The sequence below is a fragment of the Nyctibius grandis genome, chromosome W, assembly GCF_013368605.1.
Source record: "Nyctibius grandis isolate bNycGra1 chromosome W, bNycGra1.pri, whole genome shotgun sequence".
NCBI classification, from domain to species: Eukaryota; Metazoa; Chordata; class Aves; order Nyctibiiformes; family Nyctibiidae; genus Nyctibius; species Nyctibius grandis.
The window spans coordinates 9,062,462-9,078,844 of NC_090694.1; the positions used below are offsets into that span (position 1 = coordinate 9,062,462).

Sequence of the window (16,383 nt, forward strand, 5' to 3'; positions counted from 1 at the left end):
GCGTGTGAATGTTGATGTTATCTTGAACTGCATAGTCTGGCTCCTGCATTGTAGCAGTTAAATAGGGTAGCAGAATAACAATAAAAAAGCCTTAGGCCTTTCGGCTTCAGGTCCTTGCATCCTCGATCTCAGAGTCTGTGCCTTCCTTGCCGCCCACCACAGCTAAGGGCAAATCATGCCTGACAAATTTGGTGGCCTTTTATGACGGGGTTACAGCATTGGTGGATAAGGGAAGAGCATCTGATGTCATCTACCTGGACCTGTGCAAAGCATTTGACACTGTCCCGCATGACATCCTTGTCTCTAAATTGGAGAGACATGGACTTGACGGATGGACCACTTGGTGGATAAGGAACTGGCTGGATGGTCGCACTCAAAGAGTTGCGGTCAATGGCTCGATGTCCAAGTGGACATCCGTGATGAATGGTGTTCCTCAGGGGTCGGTATTGGGACCGGTCCTGTTTAACATCTTTGTTGGCGATGTGGAGAGTGGGATTGAGTGTGCACTCAGCAAGTTTGCTGATGACACCAAACTGTGTGGTGCAGTTGACATGCTGGAGGGGAAGGGATGCCATGCAGAGGGACCTTGACAGGCTTGAGAAGTGGGCCCGTGCCAACCACCTGAAGTTCAACAAGGCCAAGTGCAAGGTCCTGCATGTGGGTCAGGGCAATCCCAAGAACAAACACAGGCTGGGTGGAGAATGGATTGAGAGCAGCCCTGAGAAGAAGGACTTGGGGGGGATGGTTCATGAGAATCATAGAATCATAGAATCATTTTGATTGGAAAAGACCTTTAAGATCATCAAGTCCAACCGTTAACCTAGCACTGCCAAGTCCACCAATAAACCATATCCCTAAGCACCACATCTATGCACCTTTTAAATACCTCCAGGGATGGTGACTCAACCACTTCCCTGGGCAGCCTGTTCCAATGCTTGATAACCCTTTCAGTGAAGAAATTTTTCCTAATATCCAATCTAAACCTCCCATGGCACAACTTGAGGCCATTTCCTCTCATCCGATCGCTTGTTACCTGGGAGGAGAGACTAGCACCCTCCTCGCTACAACCTCCTTTCAGGTGCTTGTAGACAGCAATAAGGTCTCCCCTAAGCCTCCTTTTCTCCAGGCTAAACAACCCCATTTCCCTCAGCCGCTCCTCATAAGACTTGTTCTATAGACTCTTCACCAGCTTCATTGCCCTTCTTTGGACTCTCTCCAGCACGTCAATGTCTTTCTTGTAGCGAGGGGCCCTCTGCAGAGCCTTCCTACCCTTCAACACATCAACGCTCCCACCCAACTTGGTGTCGTCTGCAAACTTACTGAGGGTGCACTCGATCCCGTCATCCAGATCATTGATAAAGATATTGAACAGAACTGGCCCCAGTACCGAGCCCTGGGGAACACCACTTGTGACCGGCCGCCAACTGGATTTAACTCCATTCACCACAACTCTTTGGGCCCGGCCATCCAGCCAGATTTTACCCAGCGAAGCTTACGCCCATCCAAGCCATGAGCAGCCAGTTTCTCCAGGAGAACGCTGTGGGAGACTGTGTCAAAGGTGTGAGAGACTGAAATGTAAAGTGATTGTCTCAAAGTTTGCTTGTGTGTGCCGGCTTGACTGGTAAGACGGCGGAACTGTGGAATCCACAAGCTTGTTGATGCAGCACACCACTCTTCTGCTTATCAGTCACCGACCATTGTCCGGGCTGAGCAAGCAGCCCACCAAGAACATCTTGTTTACTCCTAGTGATAAGCGAGGCCTAAGGTGTGTAAATAGCGCATGAGTCATATGTGCACATGCAAAACTATAACCACACCGTTGCCAAGACACCGTTGTCAAGATGACGAAACCCACTCCCTTACCTACATGGTATAAAGGAAGACCACCCCCAACACACGGTGCCAGACCACCATCAGAAGACTGAACACCGAAGACAAACAGAGGACCTGCGGGACACCGCTGGATCCTGGGTGGTGACTATCCTATCCTTGCTATACTGTCCGTAATCTCAGCCTATTTTTCCTTCTGTCTCTTGGTTTCTTTTCTGTGTCTTTCCTCCTCTTTCACAAAATATCGTTATCCTCTTATCATTCTCCAAGTTAACATAGCCAACTGTGAATCAATACCGTGCCTCGTTTGTGCTTTATCTTCATCTCAAGGATCAACTAAGAACCCTTTCATAGGGGAGGGGAATCCTTTGCTGCTCCCGAGTGCACCGGGAGGGAAAGGGGGGGGAAATTATTTTTAGGGGGCTCTAACCCATACGGGTGGGGGCTGACCGTGGAGTTTTTAGGGGGCTCTGACCCGTGCCAGCTGGGCGGGGCTGACCGAGGAGGGCTGCGATCTGATCAGTCATAGCTGGTGAACCCCCCCTCCGGTGGAACCTTATCGGTTTCTAACATTAAATTGGCGTCATGGACAGGATCCTTGAGACGAGGGAGGTATTGAACGGTCTTAAGTGAGAAATGGATAACAATAGTTCTTTCTCAGGGAAAGATGCTTTGTATAACTTGTTGGAGAAATTTGGGCACGCCCCTCGCCTCCGGGGGAAGATTGGGCACGAGATAGTTGGTATAACCTGAAGAGTGTGACTGACCGAATTACCACACTGCACGCAGAGCCAAAGTTAAAGGTTGGAAAAGAGAAAGCATTAGTGTGCGCTGTTTTGGGCACCAGTTTGGTCGCGGCTGTAGAAGCCAGAGACCAAGAAGGGGGGAGTACATCTCAGACTCTTCAAGCCTTGCAAGCCCTTGTCCAAGCCCTGCAAAGTCAGAATCAAGAATTAAAAGAGGAACTAATGAGAGAAAAAGAGAGAGCGAGCTGCTTGCAAGCAGCTCTTGCAGAAAAGCTCCTCTCATGCGATTGCCATGAAAGAGAAAAAACAACTCCTGTAGAGCGGTCCCTCACTTATAATTGTCATCAAAGGGAACACTTGTACCCTAGTGAGGAACCGGAGGAAGCAAAGGCGAGGTTTGGTACACCGCAAATACCTGCACCATCCCTCCAACTGCTGGTGAAAACAGAATACAGTTATGAAGATGATCAAGATAATATCCCCAAAATTATCACCAAAGAGGTGCCACACACAGCAACTGAGCTAGCGAATTTAAAAAAGATTACACCCGGAATCCGAAAGAATCTGAAACAGAGTATGTGTGGAGAGTGTCATTGTCAGTTGGGGATCAAATTTTGTTGAGTGAAAGGGAAGCTGAAGGATATTGGGGACTCGGAGTGTTTTTAACTACCAGCGACCATCAAGCCCCTTGGTCTTTAACTCAGCGAGCAGCCTATTGGGATGGAGGTCTTAATCCCCTGAAACGGGGAGACCCTCTCACAATTATGGGCTCGGTGGATCAACTCGTAGAAAATGTACAAAAGGCAGCCTGTTTGCAAATGATGTACAATCGTGAATTAAAATTCAGGCAAGAATCCCCAATGATGATTCCGGTGGATCTGGAAAGTATGACTCCCTTAACAAGGGGTCTCCCTGAATCTCTAAAACCATTTGGAATACAGTTACAGAATACTATAAAAACCACCCCACAAAGTGGAAAAGTTGCTGCTGCTTTAGCTGGGTTGGTCACTCCCATCAACCGTGACTCTTAGAATTTGAAAATGTGGACCTAGGGTGAAGTTGCCCAAGAGCTAATCAATTATGGGTGAAAATATGGTCCAGTGAACGCACCCAAATCTGATCCAAAAAATTTGAGATGCACTGAAGTAAAATTTGCCCCCCCCTCAACTGCAGAAATCTTTAATCCTATTACCTGAAAAGAAAGATCCTACCTCCAGACGAAGGGCACTCTGGACTTTGGGAAACCAAAAGGGGATCCCTCGTCATTTGATGGATGGTCTAACAATAGTGGGGGGGGTAAATGGATGTCCAAAGATCACAGCTTTTTGCCCGGAACCCCCAACTATTATTCCCACTTCCAAAGGCCCTGATCATCCTTGAAATCCTTCACATTACCCTGGTCAGACAGTGTTAGTAAAACTTCCCACTGTGGGAGAAGTCCCACTAGTACTGGATACCCCTTTTAATAAATATGCCTGGAAGGCAAAAGATGCTCATCGGAAGGAGCACAAAATCAATACCCACCGGATTGTACCTTCTTTTTGATAAGTATTTCCGGTTCTCTTCGAGAACGAAACGAGAGTCTCTTTCTTTTCTCCTTTTCAGGCTGAAAACTGGGAGAGAAGAGGACCTTGGGACTCAACTGAAGACAAGGGACAAAATTCCATGTGGATTCTGATTTTTTTTTTGTATAGTCATATCATGTATTGCTTTGTTAATTTTTATAGGATGCATATCATATTATCGCAAGCGTTGTTTTGGACAACTCTCCTTCTTACCCATAATTCCCTAGGAACCAGCAACTCTCTAGGCCATGATCCAGAATGGGAAAATGAATTTGTGGTTTTAGGCCACTCCATAGCCCAAGCTTTTAACCTTACTAACTGCTGGGTGTGTGGGGGACCATTTGGCCTGGAAAGCTGGCCGTGGACCTCCAGCCCTCTTGCTCCCAAGTGGATGGTTAGTAATCACAGTGAGGTTAAAAATAATATTTTCTAGGAAGAGGAATCATCCTCACCTTGGCCCATACGATACCCTGCTCCTGGTCAATTTTGCCTAAATCGAACTCAAAAGGGAGGGATATATGTGGGGACTAGTAATTGTACCTGGACATACCAAAAGGCCGTATACTCTCGAAACCAGATACAGTGGGGTTGGTACAACCAATCCCTGAAAGCGGAGGGTTTCCTATACTTTTGGTCCCCCACTAATGACACCCACTTCGGAGAAATATTAGGCACAAGCTGCATCTGGAAAAGCAGGGCAGGAGCATGGCGATGTAAATGGTGCCAGAACGAAACAAACTGCATAAACTGTAATTTGGCAGGAGACCCCTTTGGCCCAGGAACCATCTATTTTGAATCAAAGGGCTACTGCCCTGCAAAATTGTGGCCGGGCCCCTTCAGAAATGGAGCTCGAGCACTAAAAGGTCATTATTGGATTTGCGGCCACCATGCATATAAAATGCTACCAAAAAATTGGACCGGAGTATGTTATGTAGGAGTGAAACGACCATTGTTCTTTTTGCTCCCGGAAATCAATGGCCAAGGGTTGGGAATCAAATTGTATGATGATCTCATGCGGACAAAACGCAGTATTAGTACTTCCCTAACTGGTGGTAGTAATCAAGCATGCGGAAAAGATGATTGGCCTCCCCAGTGAATTATTGAACATTATGGACCTGCAACCTGGAATCCCAATGAACCCGTCAGCGGTGCTCAAGAACCCATCTATAATTTGACTGTTGGAAAAGGGTCTGAAATACTTCAACTTCCATATTCTTAAGAGCAAAATCTCAAAGTAATTTGAATAAACAGACATAAAAAGAGGGGAAAAAATATGTTCCCATTTACTAAGTTCAGTTGTTCAACAGAATCAAGCATTTTGGAATATAGACAAAACTGTCTTAAATAAACATGTCATATGAAAGTTTCTTGTGTGCAAAATAGCTATCATTTCCTGGAGTGGAGCCTAACTTCACTCCAATAAAAGTGACTCCAATACTACGAGAAAGAACTGGAGGCTGGAAATTAAAAAAAACAAACATTTGACCATTTGTCAATCTTGAAGTGCAGGAAGTGATGGGGAGACACAAAATTACCTGAAATCCTGCCAAAGTTTGAAGAGAATATGTTGGTTCCTAAATAACAGGGTGTAGCGCAAAACCATTGCATGGTTCTTGTAATCACCAAATGATGGACTTCATTAATATGAACAAGGTATTCAGGGGTGGGGGGTGCTATCCAGTCCTCTATCTGGACTTGTGCAAAGCATTTGATACTGTCCCGCATGACATCCTTGTCTCTGAAATGGAGAGACATGGACTTGATGGATGGACCACTCAGTGGATAAGAAATTGGCTGGATGACCACACTCAAAGAGTTATGGTCAACGGCTCGATGTCCAGGTGGACACCAGTGATGAGTGGCATTGACAGTGACAGTGGGATTGAGTGCGCCCTCAGCAAGTTTGCCGACGACACCAAGCTGTGTGGCGCAGTTGACATGCTGGAAAGAAGGGATACCATCATCCAGAGGGACTTTGATGGGCTTGAGAGGTGGGTCCATGCGAACCACATGAAGCTCAACAAGGCCAAGTGCAAGGTCCTGCACGTGGGTCAGGGCAATCCCAAGAACAAATACAGGCTAGGCGGAGAATGGATTGAGAGCAGCCCTGAGGAGAAGGACTTGGGGGTGATGGTTGACGAGAAGCTCAACATGAGCCGGCAATGTGTGCTTGCAGCCCAGAAGGCCAACCATATGCTGGGCTGCATCAAAAGAAGTGTGGCCAGCAGGTCAAGGGAGGTGATTCTGCCCTTTTACTCCGCTCTTATGAGACCCCACCTGGAGTACTGTGTCCAGCTCTGGGGCCCCTAACATAAGAAGGACATGGAGCTGTTGGAATGAGTCCAGAGGAGGGCCACGAAGATGATCAGAGGGCTGGAGCACCTCTCCTATGAAGACAGGCTGAGAGAGTTGGGGTTGTTCAGCCTGGAGAAGAGAAGGCTCCAGGGAGACCTTATAGCAGCCTTCCAGTACCTGAAGGGGGCCTACAGGAAAGCTGGAGAAGGACTCTTTCTCAGGGAGTGTAGTGATAGGACGAGGGGGAATGGTTTTAAACTGAAAGGAGGTAGATTTAGATTAGATATTAGGAAGAAATTCTTTACTGTGAGGGTGGTGAGACACTGAAACAGGTTGCCCAGAGAAATTGTGGATGCCCCCTCCCTGGCAGTGTTCAAGGCCAGGTTGGATGGGGCTTTGAGCAACCTGGTCTAGTGGCAGGTGTCCCTGCCCATGGCAGGGATGTTGGACCTAGATGATCTTTAAGGTCCCTTCCAACCCAAACCATTCTATGATTCTATGATTCTATTATTCTATTTCCACACTTCAGCTTCTTGGGATTATAGCCACTGACTCCTAAACAAAATGTGCCAGCAACGTACATCATAACTGAGAATTTGTAATTGATACAATTTATGAGGATGTATAATTTTCTATTAATTCTTAGTCTTTTCTCTACATGAAGCTGAAAACATGTATCTACTCCCCTGCAGGATTTCAGATGATGTGACTCAAATTCCAAAGACAATGCAATGGAGCTGCATTCCCAAGTTGTTTCTATTACTTTGAATATTGATTATGTTCCCAGTGGTAGCAGCAATTACAATGGCTCAAAACAGGTTTTAGTTTATACTCATAGGTAAAAGAAAAAATGAGTTTCAACGAACATATATTAATAATACTTTTACTGGAACAAATCTTGCTTCTGACTCTCTAAAACCTCCCTGACAGCACTGGAAGTGATGTAAGTCCATTTCATGGGAGCAGGGAGTTATGGGCACCAGGATACAGATGTCAGGACACAGAAATTAGAACTGCATAGAGCAGAGTTTGCGGAAGGCTGGACAGTGAGTCACAGGGTTATGTATAATACTCATCACTAAAACCAGGGCGGGAAAATAGCTGTTGGAACTACTGCAACTTCAGGGTTTCTTTTCACACAGCCTATTAGTTGGAAAGAAATAATTTGAGATAATAGAATACAACTGACCTCTGAGGGATTTTTGTAGATTTGTAAACAATTGCTGTTTCCTACCCATAACTGAAGTCCTTATTGCTTGTAGTCCAGCAGGCTAGCTGAGAAAATCATACCGTAAGCAAGGCAAATTAAAGTGGACGTGACCTTTCCAAATTTTGCACTAAAAGAGAACTGTGGAATGAAAGGCTGAACCTGAACAAATGCTAATTCCCATAAAAGTTTTTTCTACTGTTCCAGAATTCTAAGTCACAAAAAAAAAATAAAATATATGAACACTGGGAGGCACTGGTAGAAGGAAGAAGGCAAAAATACTACTAGGAGAAAAATGCAACCATTCACAAGAAGGTCCTGGACAACAGCATGATACCCAAGTATTCATATGGGGTATGTATGTCACACTAGTATCCATAAGAGCTGACCCAAAGAATCCACAATCAGATGTTACATGGATAGGGATTTGCCAAATTCACGATACCTAAAGAAGACCATATTAACAGATCTATAACTGATAATGAAAACACAGTTTATGATTATGAATCATCAAAAGGGGACACTAATTAATTATCCCTCAAATAAGTCTTTCAGTCCTCCCACTGAAAAAGGAGCATAACACAGTTCAGACAGTAGTCAGTACCATTCACCAGATGACACAACAGCTCTATCCAGAGATTTTAATAAAAAAAGAAGAGTGAAAGAACATCATAAGTGTGTTCAAGGGGAGATTCAAACCAAAAGTTAGGAGAGCTATGACATATCCTGTTGCTAATATTAAGCAAGGAACATCTCATTACTAATATTGAGCAATGAACTGAACAGGAACACTGGCAGCTTCCACTCAAAACTTCATTTGTTTGCAGAGAACATGGACATTACCCATAAACAGCCAGGTCACTGGTCAACGATCACTGACTGTCATAGATGGCTTTGTTAGCAGTGACATATTCTTCTCTGCCATGTTCTAGCATGGTGGTGATTCTTACTAATCTCACCTGTTTCTGCCCTTCCTCAGGCAACATACTAATGGACATTGTCTTTAAGTATCTTTCAGACAGCCAGAGGGGTTAACATTTCATACATAACTACAGTTATATCTCTTCCCTCCAATCACTTCTTTCGCCCTGCAGCAGCACATTTCATATATTTGGTCTGGGTTGTTTTTTTTTTCCATTTTTAAACTCCCTACCTCACCCCATTGGATGAGAGACATTTAATTTTGACAATTCATTCAAATTTAATGAATACTGCATTTTTTTTTCCTTCACACTTCCCTCCAAAGAAGGCTAACATAAACATCATCTTTTTTCTAGCTCTGCAGTGTATTCAGTCTCTCAAACACTATACCAATCCTGCAATTCAGTGCTCAATGTAATATCCCTTTCTCCACCTCATTAATTCTGCCTTCATTTGTCCCCTTCCCATCCTCAGCTCTGCTCCTCCTACAAGTTCTTCTAAGTACCTAGTGAGATGCTGCACAGGGGTCTGGCCCCTTTTACTTGAGGTGGGCAACTCCAGTTCTTCACATCCTTACCACCATTCCCATCAGCATGCAGGAAAAGCTATCTGGGTCTTCTTGATCTTTCCACTCTTCTACCCCCACCTACAAAAACATTTCAGTGGAGCAACTTCCTGCAGCATCCACGTTTGGCTACTAAAATCTTATTGGTGGCCAGGCAGAGCTGAGGAACAATCTTCCCCAGTCTTGCAAACCCCTTCCCCCCAAAGCAGAAGAGGCAACAATGAGGGGGGAGAGGGCTTTTTGTAGTGCTCTGGAGGCTGGTCACACACTAAGCCATCTTCCATCACTTGTGAAAAAAAAGCATCAACATTAGTAACCAGGACAAATGGCTTGGTCAGGAAAGTACTGAACTAAGAATCCAAAATTCTGAACAGAATTCACAAATCAATATGGGAATTCTGAGGACATTAATTAATTGTATACTGTGGTTTCTATCCTGAATAGGTGTTTATTTTTCAGAGGCAACCATATGACGTGCAGAAAACAGACTCCACAACCGGCAGGGTTGTAAAGTAGTGTCACGGTTTAAAGCTGGGCTGGCGATTAAACCTGCGGCAGATGCCCTCTGTTATCCCCCCCCCTCCCCCCAGAGGGAAAGGGAAAGGGAAAAGGGAGAGAGACTTCTGGGTTGGAAAATTAAAACAGTTTTAATAAACTATAATAATGAAAAAAAAAAAAAAGTATAATAATAATAATAAAAATAATCAAATATATACAAATATATATACAAAACCAAGATTGAGCTCCCCTGAAGTCAGCCACGTCACCACCGGCACTGCAGGGCAGGCTCCGGGAAGGCCCAGCCTGGGCCTAGCGATGGTCGAGAGCTGGATTCAGGAATGCACGGATCGGGATCGGGGGCAGCAGGAAAACAGACGGAGTCCTCCCTGGACACCGGCCATAGCAGAAAGAGGGCGAGACCCTCGTGATCCCCCCCCTTTACACCGAGAATGACGTGAAAAAAATATGGAACGCTTCACGAATTTGCGTGTCATCCTTGCGCAAAAAAAATTAAGCATAAAACATATAAATAAGTATCTAAGGCTTTTAAGTATTAGTGGGATTTAGGAAATTGAATGATGGATTAATTTGTCCAATTGGGGTATTGACGTGCGGAAAACAGACTCCACAACCGGCAAGGTTGTAAAGTAGGTATGTTTATTCAGCGCTGGGCAGCACGGGGTGTAGTCCCACCAAAATCGTGCGCACCTTCGCGGTAATTCAGCTTGTATTTATGTACCAAAGTATTACATATTCATCATTTCAAGGACGCCTATACATATTCATGACTTTCCCCGAGAAGGTGGTCTTTATTACAATAAGTTCCTCCTGGTGGTCGTGGGCCGGGGTCTCAGGGATGAAGGCCGTATGTCTTCCTCGCTGTGCACTTCTCACCTTTTCTTCTTGCACGGGCGTGGTAAGATCTTGGCTCAAACCGCAAGACCAGTTCTCACTGGGTTTTGTATAACCTTAATGTTCTGCAACTTGTTCTATTCAGATGTGCTTAGGCAGTTAATTTACGCATCAGGCTGATAAGATAAAGAATTAAAGCATTCCTCAACCCCTAGGACAGCTCACAGGCAAAGAATTTCTCAACCCCCAGGACAGCTCACACACAGATCAAATAGCAAGTAAAAAAAGGAAAAGGAGTTATGTCCCTTATCATTACATTGCCTTCCATGTTGCAGTACTGGTCTCAACTCAGTTCCCCACAATCAAATCTCCTGAGATAGTTCAAGCTCCAGGAATTCAGCCTACAGAGAGCTCAAACTAGACTCTGGTCTGATGGAAATCAGGCACTTTCCCAAAAGGTGATAATGGGTAGGCACCAGATGGCCAACTGAGGACAAAACAAATGCTCCCAGTATGTGCCAAAAAAAAAGAAGAAAAAGGAAAAAATAAAGAAGAAAAAAAAAGATTAAAAGATTGGCATCAAAGGAAAATAGTAAAACCAGCAGTAGCTCTTGTGTCTGCAGTCTGAATTATCACAACACAGTAGACAGCAGTTTCACGTACTGTATTCAGTTAAAACTTTTGTGCCATGCTTATTAATACATGTCAGTGAAACAAATGAAGCACAAGTTATGCTTTAGCTAATCCACAAATTGTTGGGGACCATACAGGCATAAGTAGGCGAATTTGAAAGGCTTGTGAAGTGCAAGAGGTCAGGCAGAGGGGTCATTCCTTCCCAGCCTGAAACCCTGGAGCCTGCAAGCCCTGACCCACCCCTCAGAGTCAGCTCTAATAAGCACTTTCCTGCAGACCCTCATCTGGATCGTCTGTTTTGTCTGCTTGAGAAAGATATTTCAGCCCCATAATACAGAGTTAGTGATCTAAGTTTCATGTAATGTCTATATCATTGTGACTCAATAAAATAAACTTTCATTACCTTTGCAGGCTCCAAGGATCTTCCACTCTCTTATTGGCAAGGTACCTTGAACGTCAAAATGAGCAGCTCCATGAACGATGGAGGCAGTGAGGCTCAGTTTCCGGGCTGCACAGGTTCCCATAAAGGCAGAAAGTCTCTTTTCCTCCAGGGACAAGCAGCATTAACCTTCCTTCATCAGCCGCTCTGGGGATGGGAGTCCTACAACAGATTACAATAGGGCGAGTGCTCCTCACAGCAGCAGGACACAGCTCCTGCTTGCCCTCCATGCTGTGCTGGGGAGATGGCTTCCCTTCCAGGACAGGCTATGGACCCCAGGGGAATCGGAGCATATGGGAGGTCAGGGGAGCAGTGAGGACAAAGGGAGATCCCAAAATCCTATTGGTGGCCCTTTCTCATAGCTCCCTGAAACCAGTCTTCCTGGGGAGTTGTGGAGCTGCCACTGCAAACCTGAGTTCAGCATCCTTGGGGCAGCAAAATGCAGCACTGTCTGTACAGGGAGCCTTAGCCCCAGCCACAGTTTCTGTGAGGCTCTTCCTAGGCTGGAGATGTCCTCCTCACTCAGTCCATGGCTCCAAATGCTACAAGGATGGAGAGAGGCTTAGCCAAAGGCAGAGGGGCTGGACAGTCACAGTTTCCACAGGAATGCAGCAAAATGCAAAGTGAGGGTACTGCCTCGCAGGTGGAACAAGCCAGAAATGGAGACAAAGGACAACAGGATGCAAGAGCTCTGGAGCCAGGCTGTGGGGACAGGGTCAGGTTTCAGCAGCAGTGTGTAGCCCAGCACACAGCTGAGAAGAGAAAACGTGTGACCTGAGCAACCTCAGAGCTCTGCTTGACTGGAATTTCAGTGGGGGAGAGAGGAGGAATTATCTGGAGACAAGGCAATACCATTATTAGAACAAACCAGATTGCTGGGAATATTACCCTTAGATTCACCCTAAATACCCTGCCTACATCATTCAGAAAAGGCATAAACACATGGGCTAAGCTCACTCTCAGTGCAACTACAGGTGAATTTACTGCATTCTGTGGCATTACTGCAAAGGCAAATTATCTCCATTCCCACTTTTAAAGTTCAAGAAAATAAATAGAGCATCTGCAGAATTTGGGTAATTTATTATCCCACAAAATAACTGACTTGACCATACTTAAATATTCTGAATTAGATATTGATAAGGAACTTAACTCCTTTTCCTTTTTTTACTTGCTAGTTGATCTGTGTGTGAGCTGTCCTGGGGGTTGAGGAATGCTTTAATTCTTTATCTTATCAGCCTGATGCGTAAATTAACTGCCTAAGCATATCTCAATAGAACAAGTTGCAGAACATTAAGGTTATACAAAACCCATTAATTAATTAAGGTTATACAAAACTGGTCTTGGGGTTTGAGACAAGATGTTACCACGCCCGTGCAAGAAGAAAAGGTGAGAAGTGCACAGCGAGGAAGACATATGGCCTTCATCCCTGAGACCCCGGCCCAGGACCACCAGGAGGAACTGCATTATAATAAAGACCGCCTTCTCGGGGAAAGTAATGAATATGTATAGGCATCCTTGAAATTATGATGAATATGTAACACACTGCCACATAAATAGAAGATGAATTACCGCGAAGGGCGCGCACGACTTTGGTGGGACTAGCCCCCCCCCCCCCCCATGCTGCCCAGCGCTGAATAAACATACAACCCTGCCGGTTGTGGAGTCTGTTTTCCGCACATCAATATACAACTGCAGATCCCTGTGCTGATTTGAAAATCAAATTCTGCAAAGATCAAGACAAGGCCACAGATGGCACAAGCCATTGAATATTTCACAGAGGATCTTACTACTTCCATTCAGATTAAAGAGTTTTAGTAAAGTTAGTGGATCTCTAAAAGAAAGGCAAATTAGTACAGTATTCCTTCTGCCATTATAAGTTTTTAAATTTTCATCTTAGGAGGAGCATTCCATATACATTGGCTACCACCTTAAACAAAGACGACTGTAAGTTTTCAAGACAAAGCTACCCTAAAAATTCATATGTATAACAGGCCTGTTCATTTAAATCATTCAGCTTAAAATCTAAATATCATTAGACTTCAGAATTGAAAGGTGCCAAAATATGGAATTTCCACAGCTGTAAACAGTAAATACCTGAAATGGGGAGAGTAAGAATGCATGAAACTTCCAGTAGAGTGCTTTGCATTAATGTACACAAATCAAATGTTTTGTGAATAAGTGGATGAAATGTCAGGAATGAAGCAATATAATCCAGTAAAGAAAAGCATGCATACCCTGAGGCAGTGTTTTTAGTTTTCTTGTCATAGCACAGCATTTTGTTGTGTACGTGTGTTCATGGAATGAGGTAGGGGTCGCTCAAAACAAGGAGTTGAGCAAAATTCTAGGTGGTCTTTGCAGCTATTTCTGGTGCTATAGAGCAGGTCTCTGTTTAGGGTCACAAACCATATGTCAAAGTGCCTTGAAAAAGTCCTACTTTCCCTCACATCCATTTTCACTTTCTTCTCTCTTCTAACCACCGAACTATTCTCCTGCTTTTTCTTGTATGCAAATATAATGCAGATTGCAGGCAATGTATACTTCTAGCATTGCTTGTTTATTTTTTACTGCTATACTCAAAAATCAATTTTCTTTTGGAACCACTTTTTTCTTTATTCTCTTTTTCCCTAGCTCTGAGGCAAAGAATTTAGCAACTGAGAGTTGTACTGTTTCAGGGCTGGAAGTTATCTGTAGATCCAGCCTTGTCCTTCCCAAACAGGTAGTCCAGTGAGAATCCAAACACCCTGAAGATTTTTTTAACCCATTGCAAGATCAGACTTCATTAAACAGAAAAAATGCCTCTGTGAAGAACCTGCCACCCACTGACTGAGCTTTACAGAGTTCAGGCATTTGCTACAAAGCACTATCTTCAGAATACCTGCTTTTAATTAAATCTTTACTTCCCATCTTTGCCTTTTGGATTACATATCCGTGTATTCATTCTTTTCACAAATCATCTGTGTTTCATTTCAGGTTCATACGTTGTCTATTACTCTAATTACCAGTAGTAAAATAAGCAGCTTGAGTTATATCTTTTTGAGGGAGTTTAAAGTCACTATGCATTATAGCATCCTTAGAAGTAGAAGGCCGTCCCTTTCCAAACACTTGCTTGGGATGATCTCTGCACTAAAGGCTTGCACTTCAGATGCTGGGCTTTAGTCCAAAATAATCTCCCACTTAATTAGAGAAGGAAAAAGCAGTGTGTTCTATTAGTTTTCCTTGTAATTTTTTTCAGTTGTTCTGAGAGTATACATCAGGAAACAGCAGTTGTATAAAGAACAAGCCCTCAAATATATTTTATTTTATTCTTTATATACTTTATACTTTAATTTAATTAAATTAAATGGGAAGTGTACTTCAGTAGTAGCCCATTGTGATGAGGAATAAATAATAAGAATCTTCTGTCTGTTTATGTAGTGATATTTTTAAAAGGAATAGGCATTTTTCTCTTAAACTGTGTGACATGGGAAAGGTAAAGTATATCCATGAGATTTTCATCCCTGTCACAGTACTGTGTCCTCCTCTCTTATGGGCTGATAAGTGACTGCAAGCCTGGAAACAATTTTTCCACATTATTGGGGGGCAGGATAGGACCCCATGTGAATCTTCATGCAGGATTGCTTGGAGCTGTGCTATCCAGCTTTGGGCTCACCAGAAAGCAACCCCTGGTGTTATGGTACATGCTTTGCTGGTGAGTATACAGCACTTTCCATGCCATCATGGTGCTTCTCACACTTCAGTGGGATTCTGCTGAAAGACTGTTATCTTTGATCTCTCACAGCTGTGCCTTGCAATGGTATATGTTTTTAGATGCAGTGGAAGTAAGCCATTGATATTTTTCTCCTTTTCTTGAAGAGGACTTCTCACATGTTTAGTCTCCTCCATCTCTGTGAGTTTTACCGGTGTGTTTCTTCTCCACTGAGAGGAACATGCTGTTCACATGCACTCTTTCTCCTGCTCATATTTGTATTGCCTGGAAAAGACCAATTTTCCCTAACTGCATCATGCTATGCACTATAAATCACATTTGTGTCCCATTTAAAATATAAACCACAACAGACACAGAAGAACAAAAGGAACCACACACCCAGCTTTTTTGACAAAACTCCCACACATTGATAATTAGAAGCACATAAAACCACACACAGGCTAGGAGAGCTAGAGCGGCCGCCATGACTCATGTTGTCTTTCTCCACATCCTCCACTTTCAGATCTGCCACAAAATTGCCTGGAACAGTAAAAAGTGCAGGAAAAGATTAACATAAACAGTCTGTGAAACAATGGAGATTAAAATAATAGTCAAGATTGCCTGACAAGCGTGCTTTCATGAGACTCTGGGAAATCTTTGCTTTAATTAATTATGTGCACTTGTCCAAAGGATATCTGAAGCACTTAAACACTAAAAGGAGAACAATGCTATTTAAAAGCTATCTATCTCCAACACAAATAATTGTTGAAAACCTTAAGTAACTTACTGCATAGGCAATGCAAATAAGGGATTCCGGCCGCATGTTTGTTTTATATTTTGCAATCAGACTTACTGGCTCTACAGACTTGAACTATAAACCTGCACACTCACACGTATAAGTATCCCCACTAGACAACAGAACTATTCGAAGGATGGGATTGTCCAGTTTGTTATACATATACTACCAAATGTAACAAATAGTGCTCATTACATTCACTAATATTGTTGCTGCTGTTGCAAGGCTCCATATATTTGTGCTTAAACTATATAAGGCATGGTGAATCCCAATGCCTCATACACCCCATTGCCCTATTAACATTGCAAACACCTAAGAAGGAACTGAACACATTGGCAAAGTGTGGAA

At 43.7% G+C, this 16,383-nt stretch overlaps 1 pseudogene; it reads left to right on the forward strand.

Annotated features, from left to right (window-relative positions):
- The first annotated feature begins 2,466 nt into the window (after window positions 1-2,466).
- LOC137675665 (uncharacterized) lies at window positions 2,467-3,772 on the forward strand (annotated as a pseudogene).
- The last annotated feature ends 12,611 nt before the right edge of the window (window positions 3,773-16,383 follow it).